This window comes from Corvus hawaiiensis, chromosome 1 (assembly GCF_020740725.1).
Source record: "Corvus hawaiiensis isolate bCorHaw1 chromosome 1, bCorHaw1.pri.cur, whole genome shotgun sequence".
In the NCBI taxonomy this organism is placed as follows: domain Eukaryota; kingdom Metazoa; phylum Chordata; class Aves; order Passeriformes; family Corvidae; genus Corvus; species Corvus hawaiiensis.
In genome coordinates, this window is record NC_063213.1 from 77,107,318 (window position 1) to 77,122,123 (window position 14,806).

Consider the following 14,806-nt stretch of genomic DNA (forward strand, 5'->3'; position numbering starts at 1 on the left):
TTTTTTTTGGGAAACAGACAATGCCTTCACAGTTATTCATCTCCAAAAACAATCTGATCTCCACAAAGCAGGATTGATGAGAATTGGGAAAATGATTACCAGTAAAAGCTGAAGCAGTAGAAAGTGTATTTAACATAAAAGTGGCTTTTTAGTTTTGAGACTGAAAGTCTTTTTCAAGTGAGGGGCAGAGTATCATAAGTTTTTCTCTGAGCAGGTCTTCAGTCTTACCTTGTATTGTGTCTTTTATTTGTGTAATGCATTTTCAAAATTTTTCTTGATGCATGTTTTGTTTGAATAAACATGTTTACTGACCTTAGTATGAGGTTGCTGTGAGGTTAGGAGGTAATACAGATTTTGAAGATTCTCTAGGAACATAGGTTTACTGACCTGTGTTTAATGATCAAGAGCAATGATTTATTATAATAGACCTCAGTGATGGCTGTAAAGGGTTTTTTAATGGTAGGGATTCAATGCAAAATCATGTTTCTGGCATTCAACAGTCGCTGTCTGTCCTGGTTTGCTTTTGCGAGGTCACTCAGTGTCACTGTGGCTCCTCTTCTCACTGGGACAAAGTACCCTGAAAATAATATTCCTGACAAATCTTCTGACATGTTTCAAAAATTCTCAGCATATGCAGGTACTCCTGGAATATGAAGTGAAACCCTCAAACATGTTGGCTCACCAACCACACAAGCATGCTGCAAAATTATGCATTAGCTTACACTGATTAAAATTGGTCTCATCTAAACAAATTAAGGGGTCTGATCTCTCATCCATATGCATGGCTAGTTCTCATTAATGCTAATAGAGGCTATGCGCATACATGGATGGGAGAACACACCTCTGAGGCTAACTGTACAGTTTCAGTTTGGTTTATTTCTGCAACAGCAATGAAACATTCAGTGTTAAGTATTTCAGTACTTTAGAGAAAGATCAAAGGGGAGAAAGCTCAATAATGTACCTTTTCTTGTACCTTACTGTGGTAAATAAATAAAACAATATACCTTATCTGTGTAAGTTGGGGGGCAAGTAGTACTTTTTACCTGCTACTGGCTTTTTATAGTGCCTGCTAGCAAATTCAGATTTACATGCCTGTGTTTTCAGGCAGAAATAAGGAAAAAACCAAAATCATTTATGCTAAAAAGTTTCATCCTCCCAAAGCAGTGAAACATTGATGTATATTTGTTACAATAGAGTTATTAAACTGTTTAGAGAGATGCCTCTGCCCAAACTAAGGTACAAAGGAGACCATGTGCTGAAGTCAAAAGTATGGATGTTATTTAATAGTAAATGTAAGGGAAAGAGAGTGAGATAGAAAGAAATAGAAAAAGGAGGTGTGGGGGGGTGAGAAAGAGAGTGACAGAGACAGATTAAGTAGAAAATATCATCACGTTCATTGATCCTCTTCTTCCAGTCTTCTTGGTGGTGAGGGTCCTGCAAAACATAGAGTGCAGTGGATTAATATAGGTTCAGGCTGGGTGGGAATGCCCCGGTACCTCCCCTGGTAGGTGGGTGCAAGTTTGACACTGTCTCTTGCAACAGATTGTGATCTGCAGCATCACTTTGCATCACATGCAATGGTCTGGTGCAAGGCCTCAGGAATGAGCCTGGGGAGCAGTTCAGGGGGTCTTTGATGGATTATGACACCCCCTCAGCTGCCCCTCACGTGAATGTCCCATGGATGTGGCCTTTCCGAGGGGGGTGGAGGATGGGGGGGGGGGGTTACAACTGAGACAATTTGTGTAAGGGAGGGTGGTGTTAACTTTCTCTGACCAGAGGTTACCCCAAAAACTCTCTCCCCATACTCCCTGCCCCCGAAGCCAGCCACAGCTGATTTTCAGGGCAGCTTCTGGGGGTGGCCTTCTTTGTTGATACATTCTTCTCCCTCAGGCCTATTTACTTCTCCCTAAACTGAGATAAATGGACAATAGTGTCACCTTTATGCTATCTCAAGTTCCATTAGGCAGTTTAACTCACAGTCCAAAGTTCCAGTCAGGAGGCATATTCAGGGAGGGGTGGGCTTTGATTGTCGCAGATTCTTTACAGTTTTTCCATAATGGTCAAAAGGTTCTTCATAACAATGTTTAAGTCATGAGCCATAACATTTCAGTCTCTCACAGTATGAAATCTCTCAATGCCATCTTCATAATTTTACAAACTATAAATACCATTTACTGTATTTGAGCATGTTCGTGTGCTACATACAGCATATCAGCTGTAATGTAAAGAATTCCCATGATTTAGTCTTTTCATATTCAGTTAAATGTTCTCAGAACATATTCTGTCAAAACATTTTAAATATTTGTATAATACTGTAAAAACGGTGTTGTGCATATGTTATCAGACAGTAGGAGATTAATTAGCATTCTTTACAATCTGAGCTACACTGGGATAGAAGAGGTGCACATTACAAGGTCTGATGCCTCAAGGGAATTTCTCTCTGCATACAAGGACTTTAAAACAAGCCCCACTGCACGAGGCTGGTTTGGATTTTTTTAATTGTAAGAATAGCTAAGAAAAAATTAATTGATTCATGATTACTAAGACTTACCAATCACTGAGTTTTGGCAATGCTTATGCCTTTAGCTGCTTTCATAAAGCTCAGGATTTGTTCTGGGCTGTAAATTCCTTGGTGCAAGATTGCAAAAGATGTCCACGTGTATCTCTTTTCTTCTGGGCACAATTTGTGTGTACTACTGACTATCTAAGCCTAGGATTCTAGTGGAAAAATAAGTCACTGGATATGATGGAGGATTTCAAAACTGAGTATTTTAGATAATTGTCATGGGTGAGGTAGACACAGGAACCGAACCACACTGCTCAGTGAAATATAATGTAAAAGATATTTGTAAGTAGAATGGGACCACTATGCAAGGATCTCTTCCACCAAGGGCTGTTGTTGCCACTTTTTGTTGCTTTCTAACACAGCTGACTGATGTAAGCCAACAGTGTTTTCATTGGTGACATCACCATTTCCTTTTACTTTCTCCATAGCTATAGTCATCATTGTTATCTAGGTCACTGTCACCTCCTGGCTTCCTGCTTCAAATGTCTTACCTGGGCACAAATTTGTTATGAGCTCATCTTCTTTGTTTCTTTTCTGTGCATACCTAATCATCAGAGCAGGTGAGGTGTAGCCCAGAGCTTTGATAGAAGCCTCTTCGTAGAAGCTGTTTGTGGTTGGTTTGCTTTTCTAGAACATACCAGAGTCATGTAGCAGTTCAGGCTGGGCATGAGGCAAATCCAGTCAAGGTCTCAGTAACTTCAGTGGTGCTGTGGTGGTTTAACACCAGCTGGAAATTAAAGTACAAATAAACCACTTGCCTTCGCCTCGCCCCTTCCAGTATGAGAGGGGCAAAGGCAGAGACTACGGGTTGAGATAACAATTTACTGAAAACAAAAAGCAACGGAATAAGAAACACACAGTAACAGCAGCAATAGCATTAACAAAAGCATACAAAAAGCGAAGGTGCTTTACCCACAGAACACTACATTAACTTAGTTCTGTCTGGCCACTGGGACAAAGACAAGATGGTGGCTGTTCCCGTGCTGCCAGCTGGCCCTCTCTCCAGGCCCAAGACAATGGAAAACAATGATGGCCAAGCCCCTGAAAGCTGTATCATCTGTGTTGTCCCTTGCCACTGCTCTGCTGCACTGGGGCTCAGGCTCCACTGGGGCTTTGCCTCTGCGCCGTGCTGGTTCTACTGGGCTCAGCTGCACTCACCACTTTTCAGCACCACATCCCGTAGCCATGTCTTGGAGGAACGTGAGGGGATGGATGGTGGCGGCAGAGGATGGGGTTTGCAGGGCTGATGCTGACAACCTTCCCACTGGAGAGAGGGAGGCAAAATGACAAAATTTCCAGGGCGTACTAACCTTTTCTTCCTCCCTCTCTTCAACCAGAGCAGGTGCTTCCAGATGGGTTTTACCCTTTAGCAGTAGGTTTTACCCTTTGAAACTTACCATACTTTGTGAACTTGGTCTGAACTTGCTGATGAGGGAGGGAGGCTTTTCATGTGTTTATGATCAGAAAGATGCACAATGAAGAGATACTTCTTCACTTGCCTGCTTCTTTTAACTTAACCCAGCTTGTAACTTGAAACAATATAATTTGTTACACACCAGAGTCATGCAGACAGTTTTGAAAGACTTGGGATTTTGAGTTCTTAATTAATGTGAAGAACAGGGTTTGGGTTTTTTTGCCTTACATTAATCTACAAAGGCATCAACTCCCATGAATTAATGGAAGTAATAATGTGTTTGACTAAAAGTGGAGGCTTTGAAGCAGAGTTCTGTTCTGTAGAGTGCTTCATGGTCACTCAAAGAGGTCACTGTCAATCTTAATAATTTTAAAAACTGAAATTAAAACCTTTATGCAGTAAGAGGCAAATAATACAGATTTGAAACATAGTAAATAATTGCTTCTGTAGTACATGACCCAAAAATAAAGCAGTTACTTTTCTATAGCAGTTTAGAATGTGTTCTGCCAGATGAAAGACAAAAAAACTCCATCCCTTTGATGGGATGTGAATACCATGATGGAGAATATTTTAGTTAGAAAAAAATATTAGTACAAGTGCAGGTTTTGTAATGTATATTTCCTGCAAATACATCAGTTGCAGCTTAGACCAGAGATCTTTGAAGCAATTCAGTTTTACCAAGAACTAGAATGACGCAGAGAAAGAGAAAGTGACAGAGTTTGTTTTACTAGGTCAGTCAGTCCTGACTTTTGCGAAAGAGGAAGGAGGCTACCAAAGTTATTAAGGCATAAAAATTAAAACCAAGATTAATTATTTAAGATGAAGAAGAGACACTAAGTACTTCAATTTGCTTTGGGAATGTGTTCTCTGGTGTTGAACCCCCACATGTGGGACATGCCGTCTTCTGTCCCAGGGACATCTTAGGAGCATTTCCTCTGATTTAACATGCCCGATGGGCTGTCAACATATTCCCTCACTTGCTACATCCGGGCTGGTTTTAGGCAGTTCCAGCTCTTTGCTATCATATTCCTGAAGGTTGCTTCTAGCCAGCCTCTGCAGATTTCCATTTATGATTACAGAAGGAGTATGGTAGAACTGGTTTTGTCTGGGAATTACAGGGAAGAAGAGAATTAAAGATGAGTTAGACTGTAAATACACATATTAAGTCCTTTTCTGTTGCCAAAAAAAAAAAAAACCCAAACCAAGAAAAAACCTCAAACAAAGCAAACCAAACCAAAACAAGCATAATGTTTTATTTTTCCTTTTCATTATATAGTCTTTTTTTCTCATATTCTAATTCTCTTCTCAAATATTTGTCTGTATACTGTGGAAATTTGTCTTCCAGGAATTTATGTCAGGTAAAACTGTGAAACTGCTGTAGATTATAGAGAAATGAATTCCTATCCAACTATCCATATAATTTAATAAAACTACTTCACTTAATCTTATCTCTTAAAACAAATATGCATGCTTCATTAATTGACCAAAATAAACTAGTGGCAGAAATGTAGCTTCTGAAATTTTTTCTTTAGTAAGGAGATAAAAAGGACAAACAAAAACAGAATGAGAGAAGCTCATACAGTGGGAGACTGTAAATCGATTTTCTTTTGAGATAGAACATAAAGGTTCTATTTCTGTTCAGTGTTGGCTCATTTGAGTATTTGTGCTGGTACAAGAACATGATGCTAACAAGATGAGTTACAGAATGTTTTGTAGTCATTCTTGCACATCCAGAGTAATGTGAGATGTCATTGAAGAATATAAAAAATTCAAGAATACAACATTTATGGTTAGTTTTGTTAAAATGAAGGTGGATATATAGATCAATGTGAAGACTTGTGACAGGCTTAATAATTTGCTTATACTTTTAAATGAAAGACCTTAGAAAGTCAGGAGAGAGGGTTTTCAGCTTGGGGTCTTTTTAAACTATTTTTTCTCTAGAGTATATTGTATGTAATAGTTTAGGTTAAATGGAAATTTTATAATTTCCTAATCTTACACTAAAGCTATAATTACCATTTTATAATCCAATCCATAAATTCCTTCTAGTCACATAGAAGAAGGTAAGCTTTTGTACTACTTAAGGTAGTACAAAAAAATATGTTCATACAAACTTCTTTTGTGGAATTAGATAATTTTGTTATAATACTTCTGAAGATGTCATTTTTTGTGCACTTTTTGTGCATTTTTTCATAGATGTGGTTAAGGTTAGAGGTGTTCATTAGCAGCTGAATTTCCTGCTGCTTCACTGATGGTAATAGGATGAGCTTTTTAAATGGTAAGGTTATTTTTCATTCAGCATTATTCTCTTAGTTCCTTATATATATAAAAAAAAAAAATCCTAGAAAAAATACCACTGAACAGAATAATTCAGCTTGTGATTGGCACACGGTCTACAAGCCCATACATCTTTCTTCTCCTTAGCCTAAAAAGTCCTTTATTCTGAGGATGTCATTTGTCATACCCAGTTCTTTTTAAGTAATACAATTTGGACAGCCTGCATCTTGGTACTTAAGTATTTATAAATGAGGTAGTCAATAATTTTATTCTCCAATGTGCCATTTGAAAAAGGTGGACAAGACAACTTTTGTGTACTGAAATGTTTTATGAAGTTTTAAAGGGGATGTGAAATCTTCACACAGATTTCAAAGCTATGTTAGGTTATAATGAACATGAATTTTTGAAAGAGATAATACAGAATCTTCACAATAACATTATGGGCAATTTCATAATTGACTCTTTGGTTCAAATAGCTAAATTCTAGCTTTAACTTACTAAGATGGATGATCAGAAAAAGGAGCAACCGGTGCCTGAAATTTTCTACTTACATGGGAATTTTCTTTTCCCTGGTTCCAGGAAGAGAGAAAAGAAGATAAATGTTTTCAGTTCTCATCGGCTATTCTGTTGGATTATTTTGGTTAGAAAATGCAAAAACTTGCAATTTATTTTTTGGCATTTCTTCTTGTTGTTTGATTTTATAGATTTAATGACTTGTTTGAAGTGATGTGTCACAAGAGAGTGTTTTAGGTCACTCAAGGATGTTGGCAAAAGCAGGTTTAGTGCTAAAGTGAGAGTGAGACAAAGTTTGTTGGCAAGGATCACTCTACTACTTACTAGATTGTTAAAACATACAGAGTAAAATCTAAAATAATCCAAAAATAATCTATATGGAGGCTTGGGATGGAAAAAGGGTAAGAATAGGAAATTATAAGGATAAAAAAGAATAAGGGAGAATTTCCCATTGAGTCACAATGTTGAGAGTGGATCCCCTTGCCAAATTTAGCCCCAGACTTGACAAATGGTTCAGGCCTGGAGGTTTTAAGAACATGTAAACTTAACAGCACTTAAATGATAGCCTAATTTAAACAATTCAACAAAAGATTCTATTGAATTTACTATAGCATAATAGTAACTCACTTCTAGGCATTACTTACTTATGAATCTAATATATTTAAGAATCTAAGAGAGCAACATTCACAGTACATTTGCTATGGCATATTCACACACACACAGAGCTAAAGGAGTATGTATAAGGTGAAAAATTCCCATTGAATTCAGTGAAGTACTTGTGTTGGATGCCTGTGCATATTCTCAGTGGTCAAAGGGTTGTCTTGAGGAGTGGGGGGTATCAGCCCAGGCTCTGTCATCATCATTTGGTGATCCTCCAGGTATAGCAAACTTGAGACTTCTCTGGCTCTGAGAGGCATCCTGCTCAGAGGGAGATTGCTGGTCACAGCCCGTTGTGGTCCAGGAGAGCTCAAAGGGTCTTGTTTAGGAACGCTGTTTATAGGGCCACAAGAGAATTGGCTGTAATCATAGTAATTGTCCATCCCAGCAGCAATTCAGCTCTTTGAAAGTTTGATAACAAAAACATGTTCCACTTGGGTTGTTATTCAGGAAAAAATAATAAGTTTCTGAGGCTGTTATTAAAAAAAGAGAAGCTCATTAAGGCAGCACCAGTTCCTGGGAGAACACTTTCTTGACAAGCTCAAGAGGAGCTAACCCCAGGTGTTGCTCATCAAGGCTGAGGCCTAACGAGCCTTTCTGATATCATTGTGCAGTCCTAGAAAGAGGAGCAGGAAGCGGGGATAAACCACCACATGATGCTTGAAGCATATATTTTTTTAATGATTCTTAAATTAGCTAAGCAAATTTCTTTCTGTAGGACAGTTTGGGAGTCTCCTAGTGGTATAGTGAGTTATGGTCTTACATATTTCAGGCAGGGATGGAGACCAGATATTTGAAAAAGAAAATAAAGCAGGCTGCTTTATTCTGAAATAATGTTGGGTTGAAAGCAATGGAAGTCTAGTAATTTTGATGAAGGCTTGCTGTGGTTTTTTTTGAAGGACTAGGAATACATGCCATTTTTTTAAAGTCTTACTGCAGGCCTTAGTTGAAGAGGATAGCTGGAATTTGCCTGAAATGAGTGCTAATTGGTAATCAGAGTGCCGTTCTTTGGAATGGAGACCACAAAAGCTCCTCATCCAAGACCAGTCTTGCAGTCAGGGCAGTCCAACTTCGTTGATCTCATTTTCCCAACCATGAGACAAAATGACATTTCCCATTTTGCTGCGAGCTTCAAACATAGTTGCTTTTGGGGGAGGTCTTTATTACTTCCTTTCCTCCTTTCTTTCACTCTCCCCCTCTTTCTCCCACTTGTTTTTCAATTTTGTAATACAATACCCCATACCTCAATCATATCTGAGGATTAATCTGATTCCTTATTTTGCTTTATCTTTCCTAATTTTTGTATATGTAAAATACAGGAGCCTTGCTTTAAACACCCCAGAACTGGATATTGCTGCATAAAACTTTTGTTTCTTTGTTTTCTGTTTTATAACTCTGGCCACCCTGGTGACTTCTTCAGGACAGGCAGATTTCATAGTTAAAGTAGAATTTAATATATGAGCAGCTGTGAGATGAGCAGCAGATCCATTAGATATGATCCTGATGGATTCATGAATGTACTTGTGCATTTCTAAAGTCAAAATGTATAAAAATGATAAAACAGTGAGAACAACAGCAACAATATCTATCAAACCAAGAAAGAAAACCCAGTGAGATTTGAGTAGGAGGGTAGCCGTATTGCTCCACAGGATGTTTCCAAGGTCTCTGTGGTTTGAAAGTGTCAGGAAACTTGGTGGTCACCTCTCTGAAAGACTCCACTCTCCAGGCCTGCTGTGCCTTTGCCATCAGCTGCTGCTCCTGCCATCACGTGAGTCTGATTTGTTCCTGACGGGAGCAGAGCTGTGGCAGGCTTGTGCTTTTGGAACATCATCCTGCTCCTCCAGTGCAGCCCTCTGTGCCAGGTCTGGGGCTGGCTCGGATAAATAGGACTGCTCCTATGCTGGAATAAAGGGCTGGGACAGAAGCACATTGCTGAATCAGAGGCTTAACCTGCTGATTGATGTCTGTTCATCATAACTACATTCTACAAAGCTTTCTCTGTCACTTTCAGTTTGTTAATTCATTACTGTAGTCCTCCACCAGTGTTCCAAATATCTGTTATACCTTATATTTCAGTGATGGAAGTATGTGTCTGAAGAGTGATAACATTAAGGATGGCCAGTTTGTTGGGACATAGATGCCATAGATCAAAGCTGAGCTTTCACTGTAAATCTAAGGGAAATTAAATTTTCAATGACTTATTGCTCTGTTTTCAACTCCAAATACTCAAGCAGGATTTCAAATTAATCTGTTCCAACATTCATGCAGTCAAATTATTGCATAATACAAGAGTACAAATTTAATCCCTAGAAAAGATTTTTGCTGTTTTGTGGTTTTATTTTTAAATTCAGTTAGAAGTCAGAGGTTTAAGACAGAAGGCTTTTATTTTGTTTTGTAATGAAGCAACTGAAAAAGCAACACAAACATTTGGCGGAAGGCAAAGTCTGTTTCACCAACAAAGCTTAGTAACAAGGGAAGTTAGGGAATTGAATGGTACATTCTCTAACAGAAAATAATACATATATCCCGGTTTCCTGAGCCTTGGTAACTAATGAGCCTTAGATAGTGGTGTTGGGCTACTTCAGTGTAAGCAATAAAATTAAACTTAAAAGTTAAAATATCATGAAAATATCAAGTTAGCAATAGTTATGAAACATAATTACAGATGGGACTGAGATTTGTTCGATACAAAAATGTACAAAGAAATCAGCTGTAAAAAATCAGCACCACAGGGCAGAAAAAATCCAGAAACTATCAAAATGTTTTGTGCTTCACTTTTTCAGGAAGAGACTGTTGTAATATGTATGATTTGAAGGGAAATAGGCAGTCTGATGAGTTTAAATAATTTTTATTGATGCTAAGGGGATTAATTTGAATTCTTAATACTAATTTCCATTTTGCTCCATTGGTTAGTGCTGCATTAACTATTCTGTGTGTTTTCTGTCTCTGATAAAGGCTTTTTGCTCTTCCTCAGAAGTTTCATTTATGTGTTGAAGAGTGGGTGTTCCACCAGAGCAGCATTTTCTTATGAAAGAAAAAGTTATCAGCAGTATTCATATCAATGACAACCTCAATACAGGAATATGTGTCAGATGCAATCCAGAGATCCATGACTCTGGAATGAATGAATGACAGTTGACTTTCGGTTTTAAGACTGGCTAGACAGTTCTCTATAGTTCTTCTGAGAGAGCTGTGTAGAGCCAGAAAGAGCAGTAGTGATGACAAAGTGAAGCCTAATTAAAGCCACTGCTGTCAACAATTCAAGTCTACCAGGACATTTTCTCTACTTCTTTTGAAGTTAGGGGTCCCACCTGAGTGAAGCTAACCATTAGGCTATATATGCTAGGTGCATTTGGTTTTCATTATTCTCAAACTATTTCTGTAAAATAAAGATACATGTGTCATATATGTATACACCATTAAATATATGCACAGTCTTCAAAATTATGTTTAGATTGTGGTTTTGGTGAACTAGAAAGTGTTACCAAATAAGGCTTCCCATCTTTGCAGAACAGTTAGAGTGCAGCAGATTTTTGAAGTGCAGGATTTTTGAAGCCCTCTGAATGTGCTCCCTACCTTCTGCCGCTCCAAAATGCAGAGAGGTTTATGGAAACATACTCTATTTCAAGGGCTGAAAGTAAATTTTTGAAGCTTGCAGAAGAGGTGAAGCAAATTGCATGTAAATTGTGAGTCCCTTTTCATCACTAAAATATTCAGTCTCATAGTTTGGTTTTTTCTATGGTCTATTTCATTTATCAGCCAAGAGTGTTTTGAGAGAACATCAGAAGCCACTATACTCCTTTCTGAGCAAAGTGAAATAAGACATGATTCTGGCAATCACAGCTAAGCAAAATATCCTGGAAGGTGATGATTTTCATTTCACTGCCGTTGTTATGAAATCTTGTAATATAAAGGCAGATTCACAAATATTTAAAAGAAATATTTAATTTTTTTTTTTTTTTTTTTTTTTTTTTTCTTTTATTAATCTGAGCTCAGTTTCCATCATGCAGCCAGGGTCAAAAGTGTAGAAGTCTTGAGATGCATAGCACTGTGAAGGCTGATTAAGACCACTGGAAATGTAATGGGGACTAAATGAAGTGCTGCTCATTTTTAGATTAAATTTAATAAGCTCTGTTTCTGTCCTTCTCATCCCTTTTCAATGTTTCTTTTTTGTTGCATTCACTTTGGAGGAAAATTTGGGTGTGAAGGAGGTGTGCAGTTCAAAGAGGGTAAGAGTTTTACATACTGTATTAGCTAGTTGCTGCATACCTAATTAACTAGAAATTAGCTACCTACTGTGAGTTGATATCAGCTAGATCTTTATCTTTAGGGCCTTAATAGGACAACTGCGCTGCATATGCATATATGCTTTCATTTAACATTGCTGTTAAAAGAGGTTATCTGTTAGAACAAAACTTACATTCTGTTCAGAGCATGAAAGGTAATAGTGAAAACTGAGCTGATGTTGTATGCTGGTTTTTGCAACACTGTCATTTTGTGTGGGCACAGTTTAGAAGCTATAGCCTACAGCCCCAATTGTTTTGCTTAACAATTTTTTGACCTTCAAAATGCAATTAAATTTCTCCAGAAAAACATATAGACAACTTCCTAGCAACTTCTGACATTAGCACTCACATCCACATGTATATTTTAATGTCCTTACCATTTACACACTCTATGAAATGTGAGTCATAACATAACATTTATTTTTTTTCAGCCAATGGATTCTGAGGTGTTTGTGCTTCATGCTCATCTCATCTTCTTTATAGAATTTCTCCATATTATTGTATATAATGGGAAATCCTATATATTTATTAAAGCTATAAAGCAGAGCAATTATACCCCCTGTGTGAACAGACATGTCCAAAAGGTAGAGTCTGTGGCCCTCGTTACTCAGTGGCCCCTTAGAAATGAGCAGTGTTGACTTCATTGTCACAGTGGTCTGTTCCTTATGGCCTTTTCTTCTATGTCTTCTTTTGTCTCTTGCCTCTCCCATGGCAGCAGCACATCTGTCATGTGGCAGGTTCAGATTTCATTGCTAAGTGGTGTTGCACAGATTTAATTACTGTGTCATTTTGTCCAATTTTTGGGCATCCACTCATGTAAGCAGATACATCATCTGTATATCCATCATGTGAAGGACATGTCAACCTGATTTTTTTGTCTTATGAAGTTGGTTTTCTTGTCAAGTAAAAAGTCAGGAATTATTTTCTTAAATATTAGCATAAGAGGCTATGTGGCTTCCTGAACCATATAAAGTTTTGTGTATGAGGAATTTTGCAGCTGCATCTAACATGGATGATGGAGAAAACATTAGAAAACACACACACGAAAAAAAAGCTGAACGAATAATTCAGCTCCTGATTGCATAATTCAGTAGTGTATATCAAAGAAATCATATACCTCAAATTGAAATTAGAACCTTCTTATTACATTCATCTGTAATTAAATCCAGAGTTGCAGCTTTTTGTTTTAATGTCACCTTCCTATCAATGTATATTCACAAAAAATTTCAGGCGTAGTCTAGCTAGTCATAAATCATCTGATTTATGATCTGTAACTTTATGGACTGATACAAAACTAGGTCACTTTTCAATATGTATGGTACTGTAAAAGAATAGTGTTTGAGAGAGATGCCATGTTATGATACTGAGTGCTCAAAACCCACAAAATTTCCTACCACAGAGAAATCAGATAAAACATGAACATGTGGAAATCTGTGTTCTGCTCCATTTGCATCTGACTTTGGACTGGCAACTAATTAGAATTTAAAACAGAATGAAAAGTTGAAACTACTTATGATCAATTCTTTGAGTCTGTGTTACTGTTGCATCTCAATACACTAAAGGTAGCTAAAACCACTAACAGCCTCATCTTTTCTGAGGTAGAAAAAGACTTCCACCTGAAGTTGCTTTTGAGTGTTCTTGAGCCAGTCTGATGTGACCAGATCTACTGCAGAACTTGAAAAATGCCATGTTTGGTTCTGTTCTTAAATATATGACTTCAAGGCCCAAGGGGCTGGGATGGATTAATGCCAATTTAAATGAATCCATAACTCTGTGGAAGGGATACAAAACAAGTAAACCAGGGTCCTTGAGGTGCTATCTAAACTTAGTAAATACATGTGCCAGAATGCTCTGCATGGCTTTGAAAATATTCCTATCACTTGTTTGTCGATTGTTCCTACAGGCTGTTTTGCATATAGTCTGGCTATATGCACCTGGCCATGAGATTTGTTATATATATATATTTTTTTTTTAAAGGTGCAAATTCTGGGTCAGAAACCAGGAAACAGAATTCAGGTCACTACCAACAAGCTGAGTCAAGATACATGAGGCATAAGTATGAGCACCGGTCAGAATTGGAAATAATAAATTGCTAGCATTTAGTCTACAGATATGAGTAAATGCAAGCCTGTCTGGAAAACAAAGTAAGCACTGTAATAGCTTGCTACTTTGCAAAGGTTAATGGTGTCTAGAGTCTGGAAAAAGGGGAATACTTTGACAAGATACAAGTTCTGTTGAGCTGCAACTCATGATGAATATTACAGCTAAAAAGGAATAGATTATCTACATAAGAAAAGCACTTATTAATTTCAGACTGGGCACTTCTACATCAGAAACAATGAAATAGTTACCAAGCAGGTGACAAGGGAATAATAAGGTAAAATTCACTATTTGTAGTGGCAATTTTACCCATATTATTTAAGTATTTGAACTACATGTGTAGGTTAATAAAGTGGAGAAAGAGGGAAAGCTTGTAATATTGTCTTGGTAGGAGACCTGGGCTTGTTCTTATTACATTTTAGAAGATGTCAGGTACTTCATAGTTCAGAGTCAGAGAAAGACTCCAACCCTACCTAAAACTCATGTAACTAAAAGGTTTCCCTTTTCCTCGGGAAAATTGAAATTCCATACTTTATTTTTTTGTTAATATGAGCAGATGACATATAGTAAGCCTAAACCCCAAAAAACAAAATCAACCACCAAGTTACCTATACCTCCAAAACAAAATTATGATTGAACTCTTTCCGTACAAAGAGACAAATAATTAAAGGAATGGGAATAAGGAGGATCTTTTCTTGCTAAGAAAGAAATTCTAGTAGAAATGCTTCTATTAAAAAGAAAAATAATCTAAAATTACTTCTTTGGTTGCCTTTGGCATCTAGTATATCTTCTGGGAAAGAAGATTTTTTTGATATCATAGAATCATAGAATGGCTTGGGTTAGAAGTGAGATGAAAGATCATCTTGTTCCAACCCCCCTGCCATGGGCTGGGACGCCTACTAGACCAGGTTTCTCAGAGCCCCATCCAACCAGACCTTGAACACTTCCATGGATGTATATAGAACATATTGGACATTTAATATGAGGGGAAGA

At 37.6% G+C, this 14,806-nt stretch overlaps 1 protein-coding gene across 4 annotated transcripts in view; it reads left to right on the plus strand.

The window, feature by feature from the left end:
* The window catches only part of CDH12 (cadherin 12), a 431,901-nt gene that overhangs the window by 230,677 nt on the left and 186,418 nt on the right, over window positions 1–14,806 (plus strand). Inside the window, exon 2 of one of the 4 annotated variants that reach the window (XM_048311289.1) lies at window positions 11,618–11,656. The exons of the other annotated variants lie outside the window; for them this stretch is intronic. The gene's annotated coding sequence lies outside the window, so the exon portion shown is untranslated. The remainder of the gene's footprint in view (window positions 1–11,617; window positions 11,657–14,806) is intronic. 4 annotated transcript variants of the gene reach the window in all.